Source organism: Aptenodytes patagonicus, chromosome 3 (assembly GCF_965638725.1).
Source record: "Aptenodytes patagonicus chromosome 3, bAptPat1.pri.cur, whole genome shotgun sequence".
Taxonomy (NCBI): domain Eukaryota; kingdom Metazoa; phylum Chordata; class Aves; order Sphenisciformes; family Spheniscidae; genus Aptenodytes; species Aptenodytes patagonicus.
Genome location: NC_134951.1, coordinates 17,338,343 through 17,354,447, shown reverse-complemented (window position 1 = coordinate 17,354,447; position 16,105 = coordinate 17,338,343). Strand labels below are relative to the sequence as shown.

General features: G+C 44.5%; 1 long non-coding RNA gene across 1 annotated transcript in view; it reads left to right on the top strand.

Annotated features, from left to right (window-relative positions):
* Nucleotides 1-16,105, top strand: part of LOC143158967 (uncharacterized) — a 61,973-nt gene that overhangs the window by 27,996 nt on the left and 17,872 nt on the right. The gene's annotated exons all lie outside the window — the stretch shown is intronic.

Below are 16,105 nucleotides of genomic sequence, written 5' to 3'. Positions count from 1 at the left end.
CTTCTGAAAAGCTAGATAGTTTCAGAGATCTGACTTACAGTGTGGTCACACAAGTGTTGGGTTTGTGTAACCAAGGGGGTAGCCTCTGACAGATGGGGTAGACAGAACGCCGTGGGTGAGGTTTGGGCAGGACTTTCCTAACCTGGCTCTTTCATTGAAGTACTCATGGTACTGTACCCTCGAGGGAGAGGTCCTGATACAGCAAAACCTTAACCATCTGTACAAGTTTAAGCACATGATGCAGGTATGTAACATTTGTCCTCTGCATCGATTGCAGCTGGTGCCAGTCACCAGCAGTGGCCGAGCACAGAAATGACACTGGGAATGCTGTGCCCCGTGGGAGACCACCTTGAATTGAGGTGCAGTGGCAGCGCTTGAGTCACCTCTGCCTGCTCTGCCAAGGAAGCGCTTCACTTCTCCCCACTACCTGCGATCTTTCAGGGGCTTCTGCAATCTTCCATTAGGCTTCAGGAAAAAATAGAAAGACAAAAAGTTGCAGCTGTGATTTATCAAACATCCTGTTCTGAGGAGATGACACAGGATCATAATGTTCACAGTCCCTAAAAATCTGTAACCAGAAACTTTACAGAGTGGCTTGAGGAGATTTCAATACCACTTTAATAAAGAGAAACACCTGCTAAGTTTTAAATCACCTCTAAGAGAGGAGCACATAGTACAAAGCACACACATTAAAAATAAAGAAATAAATGATCTTCTCTGCTGCATAACAGGGACAAAACATTATTGTCAGGTTTCCCAAGTTGTTAGCTGGCTGTATCCTAAATTCTGTATTTTGGTTCATTAGATCTCATTCTTCTTTCCTTGTAATAAATGTCCAAGGCAGTTCCCCACTGCCGCATGACAGCAGCAAGTGCAGTTCTGGAGAGACAACATCCCTGTGGAGGGGAGGGGTGGTCCATGTGTTGGTGGTCAGCGTTGCAGGTGGAGCAGGTCCCATCCACAGGGCCGCTTTGGAGCGAGACCATGCCCCACGTCCCCATGACGGAGAAGAATGGGATGCCCTACACAAGTGCTGTTGCCAGCCCCACACTGGGGGCTGCTGCCCCATGGCACAGCGGGGGCAGCTGAGCTGCCTGCAGTACGGTGCTGAGAGGGACTTGTGTCACCCAGCCCTCCTCTGGCCCTGGGTATTGTCATCTTCTGACTTTTATTCCCAGTGGGAGTTACCAGAGGTACCTGGGGACATGAACTGCATTTTCTCCTATTGCTGCTGAACTCTTTATGGAATTAATTGTTTTCCAGTGAAGGAGCTGCAGCAGGAGTTTTTGGGGAACTTGTCTCCCTGCAAAAAGTTAGGGTTTATTAATCTCCTGCCCTTTACCACTGTTATCATGCTTTTATGTGACAATGATAAGAAAATTCACGGCTGCCTTTCTCTAACACCAAACACAGTATCTTCATATAAAAGCAAACGGGGATTTTCACTCCTAGCCATCCACTCCTCTGTTTCACCAGACCCAGCTTCTCCTTTGGATTTTTGCAGCCCCGTAGCTCCAGCTTCCTCCCATAGACATAGAAAGACAGGATTTCCCTTAACCTCCTGCCCCCTTCCTCCTACTCTTCCTCCCAGTTACAGACATGGCTCATTTCTTTTGCGTGCACCCTCTGAGTCACTGATAATTGCATGCCCTTCTCCGCAGGGGGAAGTAGTTGAAGTTAGCTGGCTTGAGGCTCTTGCAGCCCTTCAACTTCTGACACCAGCAAATTACACTATGTATTAAAGCAACATCTTTTTTTTCCCTAGGCTCCAGGCTGGGTTTGAGGAGAACATGGTTTAGTTCCCAATTTTATTCTGCTGCTCAATAAACAGTTTTCTTTAAAAACTTTAAAGTAGGATGCTTTTTCCAAGATCTCATGAAATATTTATTTACTGTTTAGAACTCTTCAGTAAGTAGAGTCTCAATTTGGTCTCAATTTGGGAAAACACAAAAGTTTCTGTAAAACCAATCAGAGCTTGCTAGCTGAATATTAAAATGCAGGATGGGTGAATTAGTAACTAATTCATGCATAATAAAAGCCATATGCTTCTAGAAGTAATTAGCCTATTGTTTTGATTCAGGGAATGTTTGCTTAATAGCCTCAATAACTGCTCACTTTCCCAACCGGATCAAAATTAACATGCAGGGAAGTGACATTCAGATAAAATTAATCATTTAAATAATAAGTAATTCAGATTTTGTTGATGTTTCTGCAGATGGCCTGAAATCACTGAATTTTAGCTTTTCTGTGTCTGTGAAATCTGCACTTATTTGATTAGAGCTAAATAAGCTCCTTAGCTCACTTAAAACAGAAAGACGGTATTAAAAACATTTGGCAGTGGCAAGAAGTAAACACTGAAGACATGCTTATTATAGTAAGGCAAAACTTTGCTCAAATGTTTAAGTGGATGAAATTTCTGAGGGAAAGATGAGGGGTGAAGTATTAGGCCACTGAGTGCACCTCCTCTGCCCTTGCGTGTCAGCCAGAGCTCATGCTTAGCCCCAGCTTGCCCCTTGCACCCACACATCCATTGGACTTGAGGAGAAGAGGGGTGGTCCAGGTCCGAGCAAGGGCCCATATGTAGTATGCATATGTGGGACATGCTGGACCTTCTCTAACACCATTTGGGTGACACTGTCAGGTGTTGGATGGGCAAGCTGGCTGCTGGCCCCAACATTGTGTGCTGAGCAGCAGCGGGAATTTCTAGGGAATCAAAGCTTGTGTTGCCCCAGACCACCTATCAAACATTATTGTCAGGCTCCGCTTCTTAGTCCTTCTGCAATGAAAGCTGAGAGCTCCGTACCTCCATTTCTGCTCAGCAACTGCCACCATTTCAGTGGCTGCAGAGTTCCTCATGTAAATCCCTCACAACCTGCAGGGCAGGTCATGGACCCCATGGCTTAGTTCTTCTCTAAGCTGTGGCACATTTCATGCTACATGCCAGCACATAGTAGGGTCAATATCATGTAATGTTGCATAACAGGGTATAATACAGTGGTCCACAATGGTTTTGCCAAGGTAGACCTTGCTTTGAGAGGGGTAAATCTAGATCCAATAACAAACTGTTGGTTTGCACTGAAGACAGTGAATTTCTCACATTTTTTTTAGGGCTGTGAACAGTTGCTGCATGCTGGAGAAGATGGGACAAGAACTGTACAAATATGAACTTGCCACAAACGCCCCACTTTGTCCCTACCCTGCGGGCCAAGTTTATGTTCTGAAGTATCTGCTTGGTAAATCCTGAACCTATAAAAATAATGTAGCTGGATATTCTGCTTGAATGCTTAAAAGTGCTTGGTCTCATAGCTATTCTTACGGAAAACCAGATGTTCTTTAGCATCAAGATAGCTATGATAACACGCAGCCTTTGTAGAAACAAGGCATTGTGGGTTTTATCTCACTGCAACTTGTGAGATAAAGATATAAAGCTTGCCTTCACTAGCTATACCAGAGACCTGTGCCTTGTCTCCGCTAGGATTTTGTGCTGTGACAGGTCCTTTGAAATGCCTCTCAGTCACAAAACCTTTTTTTTTCTCTTGCAGTGAAGACAGAACGTTTACTTGTCATTCAAACAAAGTATCACAGTTCCCTTCTTTTCACTTTTCCCTCATCCTGAGTTGTAGTCCTCTCTCTCTTTTCATTACCTAACATCCTTCTTTTTTTAAAAACTTCTTCTGAAACAGGCTACTTATCAGTGACAAACTTATTTGGACACTATGCTAACTTGTGCCAAAAACTTATGAAATGACCATGTCCTGTTAGAAATATGACTTTCGCTATGTTCTTTGCTCCTGAGTGAACAGGCTCTTTCTCCCATGGAGTGCAAGTATAAATGCACATTTTCCCATTGGCAAATTCACTTTAAGCCTCCTTTGAATGTTGTCAGGGGCTTCCATGGAAGAAGGGAGAGCTTTGGGAGGGCAGGCTCAAAACAGGCCCCCAAAACCTAAAAATCATCCAAACCATGCAGGGAGCCTGATTCGGGGTTCAGCCACATGCGTGTAATTCCTTTGGCTTCAGTGGAATTAGTGCTTCATTAAGCAAAGGAGAAAGGATCAGAGTTAAGCTTACGAATATTAATTTAACCATAGCCGATTTACATGTGAAAGCCCACTTGTACAATACAGCAGGGTGATGATCCTACACTGTTTGAAGTGGTCCTGACACTAAGTACTTTTTTATCTCCCAGGGGCTCTCTTCACTGCAATGTGATTTCATGCTTTGCATAATACCAAGGTGATAGTTTGCCTTTGGTTTGCCTTTGCTTTGGGGGATACTTTGTTTCCAAAATCAGAGTTAAGTTAGAAAAAAACCATGTATTATCTAAAAGTCAGAGTGAGTTTTTCTTCTCTCAGGTTGACATAACCTGCTAGATTTAAAAATTGATAGACTTGAAAAATGCTGAACACTCTTATTACAGCTGCAGATCAACATGAAAAACAAGGGGTTATTTTTAGCAGCAAGGCGCCCTTGTCTTTATTCATATGTCGCTTCACTGGAATATTAAACGGTAATTCACAATTCATGCATTTTGACATCTTGCTACTTTTATCTTCATTTTCTTGTCAAAGAAAATGTCTTAAAATCTCAACGTTAATACTGCGCTAAGTGTCCTTGAAAGTTGCCCCTGTTCTTAAATGGATCGGTCAGTTTGACTAAATGGTAACAGGCAGTACGTTATTTGCTCATTTTCCATTCCTCAAGCACCCCAAATGCATGTTGACTGGAGTGAGGCTTTTCAATATGAAAAGCTCAGATTTCTGCATGTAAAGCAGACCATTTGAGAAGGAATCCCAGTTCTGCTGAACATCTCAAAATGCAGGGGTGACGGGCCGTAACAAAAAGCTTTAGAAGTCACGTTATGTGGCAATCACTTGTGCTGCTATGTTTTAAAACACTATGCAAACTCATTTAATGCTATTTCCACATCAGAGAAGAGCTGTTTCTTAACAAAATAGGGCTATTAGGTTAAATTCGTACCTTCGATAGATATGTGTGAAATACTGCCAAGCTGCAGTTTTCGCATAGTTTAAAAAGGTTCTCTTTTAGCTGAACACATCATTGCACTCTTTAGCCGAATTGCTGCTTTGTGAGTTTTTTCAGAAATGCCTAAGAGGAGGAACACAACATGGGATCTGTTTTCTGTATTTTCACAAACTAGACGTTGACTTCGTGTAAGCCTTACATTACACTGTAAAAATTCAATTTCTCAGAAACGCTTTAACACAACTGTAAACCGTACACTGTGTCAGACTATGTCAATGCTGCTGGGCTATTCATCAAGATTTTTGTGTTTTTTTCTTAATTCCAGGTATATAAACCAGTTAATGAAGCTGCAAGCTGTTATTAAACCTCTTCATAATTTAGGAATAAAATATTTCAGAAGGAGGTTTAAATGAGATAAATAGATATTTGAAAGCCTGCTCTGAGGCTAGACCTTACCAGTAGGTTTCAAGCAGTTCTTTGCACAGAGTCATGGCGTAAACAAGCCTGCAAACAGGGGTAAGGTGCTGGTGGTAGGTTTTGACTACCTAGTCTTAGCCTGCAGGCTAGTCTGTGGCCCAGCCAATGCCCCGGGCAAGGGAAGAGGGGGAGATTTGTTTCCTCCAGGCATAGCTTTGTACGAGGACTCTGTGGAGGAGTACCACAGTATCGTGGTGCGTGCTGGAGGGGGTCTGACCACTCACTCCCTCATCTGGTCCAGGAGCTACGGCCATCAAAAAGCTTAGCAGGAAACAGATGAAAATAGCTGTACTAAGGTGTTGGCTTCAAAGGGAGCAGGCTTTGTTGTGCAGGACTTTCTGTCCAGTCAGCTGTCCTGCTGTAGCTAAATGTAGCACGTAACACAAACCTTTGATTACTACTTTTAGCACACGTTATCCCATCTGCATATTTGCCAGGAGGGAAGGACATGAATATATCAGTGTTTAACAAAGAGCCAATGCTACTGACAAGCAGATGCCATGAATATTGTATTTGCATGACCATGATTTACAAGCATCAAAAATCACACCTGCAGCTCCAAAATCAAGAGATTTTATTTTAAAAAGCATGAGATCATTTTTAGATAGTCTGTTGCTGTTTGTTTTATTTAGCTTTTAAGTTTCCACCTTTACGATTAAACTTTATTTGTATATTTAAAGTTTTCCCCAAAACTTTTCTTTAAAAGTGCAAGCTGACACTCCTATGCAGTCTTTGTATTTCATCAGCTGGGTCCTTCCGAGAGACACTAAATTACAAGGTACACGACAGACTCATAAGAGTCATCATGAGTTTTTTTTTCAGAACTGATCAAACAGTTCAGCTGGAAAGGAAACAACATGTTTCTTTCCTCAAGATTTAGCTGGGTAGGTGAAGCTGATTTTATAACAAAAATAGCGTGAAATAACCAGAAAATGCACTGTAAATTTTCCCATCTTGCAATTTGAAAGAAGGGTCCTCCATATCCTAGGACTGCTGGTAAGAGGAGTCCTTTATATATCTTCTCCCTATACATCCAGACTTTGAGCTGACCTTGTACCCACCTCCTTCCCCACATAACCCGACTGCCTGTGGCTTGGGTGTGCCACTGTCAGCTTATCAGCATTTCTGTGGTGGTGGCCAAGCAATCCAAGACGCAGAAGGGTTTGGAGGGAAGGCACAGACCTACGCAGATGGCATCTGCAGAGATCATCGTTATTTTTCGCAAATTACAGCAAAGAAAGAAACTCAGCTCTGCATCAGGAAGAGCATTTCATTTTGAATGAAATGGTTCTGTCACTCATGGAGCTACTTTTAGCTTTAGGGCTCAGTGCTGTGCCAATAAAACCAATGGGAATTTTGTCACTGCCAGAAAAGAGAGCAGGATTTGGCCTTTCAGAGCAACACACAATTCTAGTGTGCAGCCTGGCTTCAATTTTTAATGAGAAAATGGGAATAGACAAAACAAAAAGTGTTCCACAAGTCCCAGATCCTCAATAAATGCAGGATAATGGTAGAGCTAAAATTAATGCTATTTTTTACAATTTGGATAAGAGGGTGAGACAGTCTGAGGAGCGTTTGCTACATCATGTGCTACAGCCAAATTAAATGAATTTGGCTTCTTCCTGGTGGTTTGGACTTACTGGATGTCTGAGTTTTCAACTGATGAAGCACTGTTACTCCAAGACAAAGACAGACAAATGTTGGATAGTCATGCTGGGCTGGTGTTGATCAGCTAGAAATGCAGTGACCTGCACATCTGTTCAATGCAACTTCGAAGATGCCTTGTTCGCCCTGAGCCCTCACCAACCTCTTGTGCCTGGCAGAGCAGATACACCAGGCTCTCTGTGGAAAATGGGCCTGCTAATCTGCCAAATTTCCATTGGGTAGCACTTAAGCCGGAGGATGAACTGTGACCCCAGCTGCACCCAGAATCACATCTCAGGTCTAGCTTCAGCTGTAACATGAACTCCAGATCTGGCAAACACTGGAGGGAGAAAGAAGCAAGTTCAACTTAGCCCATAGGAAGCACCTTTGACCATTTAAAGACCTTCAAATTAACAAAGAACCTCCAAGTTAATCTTGTTTTTCAAAATGGAAAAGATTTTGCTAACCTGCCTCAGGGAAAAGCGCTAGATCACACTATATCTGACATTCAGCCACTACTGCACATGGAAACCAAAACATCCCACTAATCTTTTTAAAACTGCTTTACATCTAGTACGTTTAAGGTGTCCTAATACTTTGAGAAAATACTCAGCATTTGATTGATGCAAGTGAGGAATACCAGGCTAGGCCGCATGCAAACAAGTGTTTGCCTGGACCTCCTATGGGCCTCCTAAATCTAAGCTGAGGCTTGTTCCTGCTCGGCAGCAATCTTAGCCCTTGCCCTAGTTATGAAAAGGATCTCTAGAGGGTTTGACCTATGTCACAAAAAGCGATGGTCATTTTTCCACCGTTTATGGTTACAGTCTTGGCCGCTGCTTCTGCTGGCGACCAGAGATGGTGCCTATGTCCTGTAGGATTGCCCAGAAAAGCAGAGCGAGGACTGTCCGTGGCTGGAGCTTTGCTTTAGTTTTGTGTGCAGAAGTGAAAAGGGGAATTACTAAAGCTTGGGGCACTGCGGGTGTAATTCACAGCGGCAGCAAAACTCTCAGCAGAGCATTTCCTATATGTTGTCTTTTTGGGCTCCCAGTCCCATCGCATCTGAAAGCATAATTCTCTCAGTCCTATGGAGATCTGCAGTGTAACACCTGGAGGCAACTGGGGAAAAACAGGGACTTTCAGGGTAAGATTCAGCTAAGCTTATTAAATTCCCCTCCAAGTGTGCTGGCTGGGGGGGGTGCCATCACCGAGTGCCTCCATGCCATGGGCACGGGGAGACACCAAGCGTGTGGCTCTAAATCAGTAGGACCAGGCAGGAATTTGCATGTCTTGGGCATGGTACGCGTATCCCCTGGCTCCCTTCTTCACTGTCAGCTTGGCAGCAGACTCTCTGACTCTCCTTTTGAGCTCCTTCATCAGGGAGCCCCCATGTCCTGTTTTACCCATCACCCTGGAGCCAGGTGTCTGTACTGGCTGGGTGCTAAGACACCAAAATTAGTCATCCCAAAGTAGTCAGTCTGATTCATGGTTTTAGTTACAAGAGGGAATTTGTTTCTGATTTTTGCCTGGTGCTTTGTTTTTAATCAGATCAAGCATCTGCCGGGTCCCTCGCTGTCGTAACTTCAGTAGTGAAAGCCACAGCTTGATCCCATTGAAAAACATCAGTGATGACAGCTTGTGGTGGTGGATTTGGGGCAAGATGGGGCATTCACAGCACGCGAGCACAGGAGCAATGGGAAGATGGCACTTGTGGAGATCAGCAGAAATGCTCCTGCCAAGGGCTACCCCAGAGCCTCTGGCTTCTGCGCTGCTGAGGGAGAGATGGTGAATGGAGAAAAGGCTGAAAAGGGCAGTGTCAGAGGAGGGAGACAAAATCTGAGTGTGGCATGATGGAAGGGCTACAGACAACCTGTGTCATGGAGACAGCTTGAGCTGGTCCCTGGGCTGTGGCACAGCGTCATGGCACAGAGAAGCCACAGGGAGAGCAGATGCAACTGTCTGTCATGCTCTGACTTCTTTTTTTTCTTCTTTTTTTAAATTATGTCAGTGTGTGCTGGGCACAGTGATCTTAGACACCTCCCCAGCTGAGCCCAGGGGCCCTGCTTACCCCCCCACTGAGCTTCAACGGGCTCCTCTAAATTCCCAGAGCTGCCTCAGGAGTGCAGCAAACAGCAGCGTTACAGCATTTCAAGAGCCAAGAGCATTGGCTATGGGAAACCGGAGTGGTTCTTGAGTATTAAGCTGAGGCTGAGATCATGTATATGTAACAGAGAAGCCCTAAAGGTGCTTCCAATAATTTATTGCTATCTCCTCTAGAGGATAAAATATGCGATGCTTTCCATTTGCTAATAAATTCTTCTTAATGGGCTTAAACTGCAGCAAGGGAGATACAGGCTAAACACTAGGAATAACTTCCCAGGGATAAGAAGAGCTAAGCGAGGTAGCAGTTTGGCTAGGGAGGCTGTGGTGCCCCCTCACTGGAGCTTAAGAAACACGGTGGACTAGCATCTGTCAGAAGGCATTTGGGGGTAGCTACTCTTGAGAGCATGTGGCCTCCAGGAGGGAGAAGGTTGGGAACGACTGGAAGATCCTAATGACAGGAACAAGGATGCCAGGAAGGGGGGGCAGAACCTATGCAAAGATTAAAACAAGTGAAATTTGCTTTCTTTGAAACTCCCCCAAACAGTGCAAGCACACTTTCCAAACCACTGCTGGTTTTCTGTTCCAGTAAATTCGTATTAAATGTTTCCATTCTCTTATAGCATCCCCATGAAACTTAGTGGAAAATATTTAGCATTTAAAGCAGTATCCCCACTTTAAACAGGCATCCTGATGGATAAAGTTAGGCAAATGGTTATGTGACTTATAATGGGGCCTTCAGATTGAGACTGTCGGTCTGATAGAAGACATAAAGAATGACAGTTTTTAATCAACAAACATGGGAAAGCTGCTTTTGGAAACCACAAGTATGTTGGAATTTAGACGAACCCCAAGCAGATAATGATATTTAAAAGGTATTTTACCCCAAGACTGTGATTCACCTTCTAAAAGGTGCATTTTCATGTTTACTATTTTTATCATGCATCCCTGAATGGGTAATGACACCTATATCTAATAATGTAGTAATGTGCAAAGAAGAGACAGGAAAACCATTTCGGAAAAGGTTCTCTTTGGCTTTGGGGCAACATCCTTCCAGGGCTGTTTCTCAGCAGTAGCCGTAACACCCTGATGCTGTAGATGGGCTGTTTATGGTGGCCAAATATGGTGGGTTTCCCAATCCTCCACTCTGTCATGCAGAAATGTCAGGTTGATGAAAGTGAATGATCTTCACCCTGGCTGGAAATATTTTTCCAAGTTATTTGTTAAAAAATTCCAGTTATAATTGCAGCAGACCACAGATACTTGTCTTATCTCTGAGACAAATCCTTTCTTATCTGTAGAGTCAATGTTTTTCAAGGAATACTGAAACTTCCTGAGATCACTGGCTTAGATATCTAAAAAGGCAGCTGTGTAAGAAGTTGGAAGCATAGGATGACATTATGGTTTGTGTGCTTATCAATACCAATTCCACAGGAATAAGAAATATTTAGGGTAAGACAAGCTGGTAGAAATGCAGAATTTATTGCCAGAGCAAACCAAGGTTTATATAATCCCTTTCCTGTTTTATAACAGACTCACATGGTGGGTCTGAACACATTATTTTAATTGTAAAGTGCATTGTTGCTAGCACACACTTGAATCCAAAACGTAAGGCTTGTCAGCGGAGGCAATTGTACGTGTACAGCACAGTCTGGAGCAGAGATGATAAATGAAGTCTCTAAGGGATCTCTTCCACTTACTGAAGCTTTGCAGTTTATATTATGTGTACAGCATCCTCCTGGTCCTTTCCTGACATGGTGTATGCTGTTTATAAATTACTGTAAACTGTGTGCCCACGCTTCTCTATTTTAGGGGGTTGCAAGGAACAGTTAAACTCTGGTAGCTCCTGCTGCAACCCCGGGGGTCTGGCACTGCCGACACAAAGCCACGGGAAGGCAGGGGGCTGCTTTTGTGGTTTTTGTGATGTGCACATGCTGGGGCGGGAGAGGTAGAATGGACCAAAGGAGACAGCAAAGCCACCCCAGACCTGAGCACAGGCTGTTGGGGAGAAAGCCCTTGAGAAAAACCCTGGTGTGCTTTTCAGACCAAGTGCTGGCTGAAGGGTGCGTAAAAGGAGGAGCAGACAGTTGCTGTATGGTCCCTGCTGCACCTAGGAAAGAGGAACTGACACGTTCCTTAAATGCAAGCAGGAGGCAAAGAAACACTAGACTCCATCAGCTGTTTCCCTCAACAGCCACAAATTTTTAACCAACTGCTTCTCTTAAAAGGGGGAACCTGTTAGAAAACAATTTTGGTGGTGAGTGTCAACGCCTCTGTCCCCGAAGAACTGCACCCCCATGGTTCTTGCTTGGAGATGTTTCCCTTTTGCAGCCAGTAACCAGTACCCAGAACTTAATATATTCATAAAAATCAAGATCCTCTTCCCAGCTGGAAAAGGCCCTGATTTTTACCATGATGCTTTTGGGTCATCATGGCAACAACAGCCTGATTTGTGGCTTTTAACGCTTTCCGTATTTTCACTTCATAACTCCCCACTTGGATGGGATACAGCAGCTATGCTGCTCCCCAGCCCCAAACTCCAGCAGCGGTCGCGCTCACACGGGGACGTTGTGCTGGCACTGGGCCAGGCAACGGGAGCTTAAAATATTTATCATCTGGCACTTGCCAATTTTTTGTCCTTCCTGAGAGCTTCTGCTCAGGCTTGGATGGCCTCCAGGAGTGACTCTGCAACGGCAAATTGACAAGATTGACAGCACAGTGTGAGTTCAGCCCCCTCTTTCATGGTCTATAAACCAAACCTGACTCACCTTGTCTCTGTCAAATATTTCACACATATCCCTGTCACATGTTCACCATGTATCTGCTGTGCTACATGCTTCAGAAATCGCTTCGGTCAAAGATAGTAGGAAATGTTAATAGCAATAGGATGCCCTGAAGCCTGCAGGCTTTAAAAGAAACATTCCATATACCTTTCCAAGCATTAGAAGAGATGGTTTCTGTGCCGTTATAAAATTAATGTATCGGAAGAAATGGCAAGGAAACAACTGTGAGAAAACTGGCTTTGGACAGATGGGCAGGGGCCAGATGCTCCCAGCAGCTCTCCGTTTGTCTCTGTTAATGGGGGGCACTAATGCCATGTCCCTGGTGGCTCAGAGCTGGGGAGCGCCAGGTTGGCTGGCACAACCCATGTGTGGACAAATTAAGATTTATATTAATAACCCCTTGCCATAAGCACACATGTCACTCCAGACTTGAATTTTGTAGTGCCTAAGGAGTATAAAAAACAGATATTGGGCTCGTAAAAAAGTGCTTCTGTAATACTCCTTATAATAACACCCTTATCCACGATGAACTCAGATTTACTTCGCAAGCCATTTCAGTATAGTGTTGAGATGATCTCTGGCATGAATAGACAAGTAGGATTATCAGCACTGAGTGCTCCTCATCCCACGTTCCTCTCCTCTTGCTGAGCTAGCTGTCCCTGGAGGGACTTCCTCACGATGGGCAGAGAGGGGCCAGCAGCACCAGAAGGTGGCTCAAGTCACTGAGATCTGTGCTGTCCCCAGGGCACCCACCTGCTTCTACTGACCACAGAGGCACCAGAGGTGACTGCGCTCCTCACTGAGGTACCTGGGCTTAGCACCTGTGGCCAGGGAGGATGAATCTGAGCCTGAACATCTGAGAAGCACTCCATGAGACTGAGCGAAACCTGTGGGACAAAACCACAGCAAATCCTGAATCTCTCATGCCCTCTTTTCTGCAGAACAGAGTTTGCCACCCACTGCCCGAGGCAGGTTTGCAGGGCTTCCCAGCAAAGCCCTTCCAACAGCTGCTGAATTTGTCGGAGGTGGCAAAGCCCCACCAATGTGACCTTGCTATAAAAACAGAAGCCTTATTTACGATCCTGTTTGGATGATCGTCATTCCAGGTAGGACTAAGTATACCGTGCTGGTGAATAACCTCTTGCACATGAGATATTTCATCAGGCACAAGGACAGCAGTAAAATAATTGGATCCTCTTCTCTATTCTCAGATCTATCTATTCTGTCTAAAAAAACAATGTATTGCTCAGAAATGGTGTCTGATGGTGACTGATTTAATTGCTACGAAGATGTCCCTAAGCCAGCAAGGTTTCTGATGTCCAGTCCTTCATGTGATGGTCAGGGAGAGGACTTCCTAAGCCAGCAACTGCTTATAGATTAGTTAGATTCCACATTAACATGGGAATACACAAGTGGAGGGATTTCCTCAAGTCATCAAATCACGTCACCAACTACTGCAGGCACTGCATCATGTCAGCCCATCTCCACATAAAATGAGCACACTCTGCCTTGGCATGAGATGAATAGAGTCACTCCAGATGCGTGTGACACTGCTAGGTGCCACGTCCAGTGTGAGCAACACTCCGCACTGCCTGAGGACCTGGGGGCCCGTTGGGAATTGATGTGTGGCACAGGCAAGAAAAAACATCACAGCAGCAGGAATGCATGTACCCTGTTATACGGCCATGTGCCTTCATCAGCTGTGGGGCAGAAGATCTGCAGAGGTGGTAAAGACGTATCTGTGAAGAAACCCCCCAGCAGCATCTCAGGGCCTGGTATATAAAAACATATATGTGTATGCACACATATAAATGTATTTCCAAATTGTCAAGAAACATGATTGATTACTGGGAAGCACATGTAATAATATCATAGAATCACAGAATCATAGAATAGTTTGGGTTGGAAGGAGCTTTTAAAGGTCATCTAGTCCAACCCCCCTGCCATGGGCAGGGACATCTTCCACTAGATCAGGTTGCTCAGAGCCCTCTCCAACCTGACCTTGAATGTTTCCAGCTATGGGGCATCCACCACCTCTCGGGGCAACCTGTGCCAGTGTTTCACCACCCTCAGCGTAAAAAATTTCTTCCTTATATCTAGTCTCAATCTACCCTCTTTCAGTTTTAAACCATTACCCCTGGTCCTATTGCAACAGGCCCTGCTAAAAAGTTTGTCACCATCTTTTTTATAAGCCCCCTTTAAGTACTGAGAGGCTGCAAGAAGGTCTCCCCGAAGCCTTTTCTTCTCCAGGCTGAACAACCCCAACTCTCTCAGCCTTTCTTCAGAGGAGAGGTGTTCCATCCCTCTGATCAACTTCGTGGCCCTCCTCTGGACCTGCTCCAACAGGTCCATGTCTTTCCTGTAATAAGAATAAAATAAAATCTTTGTAAAAGTGCAAAGTACTGCAGAGCAGTACTTCGGACAATGCCTGTGGTTGGGTAGGGAGTGCACGGTGGGCTGTGGCTGTACCGTGTCAGCCTGTGTGTCACCTGGGCAGGTATGGGCCACCTCTACCAAGCAGACAGCTGCTTTTCAGCCAGTGAGATGATGTCAGGGGCAGCCACCAGGATCAGATACCAAGTAAGGCACAGAGGGTACCACAGCAGAGAGTAGCCTGAAACCCAGAAATGATCTGTGCAAACAACTAAAGGCAAGCTGCTGTGCATAAGCATGAACAACACTCACCGCAGTGCAGCAAAAACAAAGCCTCTGCTAGACCACACATCTATAATGTTATAGGCTGCAAGCAGCAACCTGCTACATAGTCTGTTCTCATTTTCTTCCCCATAAACTTGCCACTCCACGTCTGGAGACTGCAAGAACATGGTGGTGGTGTTACCGTAAGTCGGCAGATGGTGGGGTGGATAGACTTCTGCACTCGCCCCAGACTGCCCAGCAATCACCAGCTGAGCTGAGTATCTCCAGGACTTTACACACGCAGACATGCATACATATATGCATGTGTGCATATCTGAAGGCCAGAGCTTCCTAAACCATAATACTGATGATAACACCTGAAACCAGGGTGCTGCAAAGTTGGAAGGAAGGCTCTGCTTTTCCTGCTTATCCCCATTCTCCCAGATGGCACAAATTCAATGTATCAGCTGTTCTTCTCTCCCTTCCTCCCAGTCTTGCAGCTTGGAACACGTGCCATCAGCATGGATGAGGAGACACACACGAGCTGTTGTTGGCTCAAGGATGTACAAGAAAAATGTTGTGCATTGCCCACCAGCAGGCTTCATCTTATGCTGTTTTTGACGGGACAGCCTGTATTCCTCCCTTCATTCCTCCCCTTGGATGTTTCCTATGGCACATTCTTGACTGGTTCAAAGCATCTGAAAGTACCTTTCATCTGCTACCTAACCACAGAAGGGTGACTATTTCAGCCTCCAGAGCAAAAAGCAAACAACCATCAGATTTCCTGAAGGGTGTCAAAACATCTCTGTGGCCACACATGTTAATATAGTAATGGTTATTTAAGTATGAAATGCAGCATCAAGTTGTAAGGGCTAAACAGTTTAGTGCAGAACTACACAGCTTTATTTAGCAAGAGACGTGGAGGCTGTGCATGGGGGAAGGCATGTTTTTGAAAAGGGTAGGAAGATCCAATTTTATGATCAAGTAGTACCTTCCATGGCATAGTGTCACTGCCTAGACACCACAGAAAATGAATCCTGTTTATTTGTATAGAAATATGTCAAAATCTGACACCCTAATTTGAAGACACAGCTGCGATCCAGAAAAAGGTGGATGCAAAACCATGGAAAATAGAAAGGAGCCTGCACAGTACATAGAGGCTGGAAAAGCATATTTAGTCACTTAATCTCTATAGAGAAAGGAGACGGGCAGCAAAGAAAATAGAATAAGTTACTACCCAGCTAAGGGAAATAGGAAAAATTGTACTTACCAATGTACTGAAAATAAAAATTATACATGGACAGTCCTCTCCAGCTGTGAAGCAGACAATAAAATTTGGGGCCTTAGAACTGTTAATTCCACTGTTCATTTAAAAATAAAAGAGAATCCCTGGGAAGCTACAAAGGTAAAACTAGCAGATCCATACCTTGCAATTTGTAAGACATTTGCTAGTGATGTTGCTAACCACTGATAAATAGTTT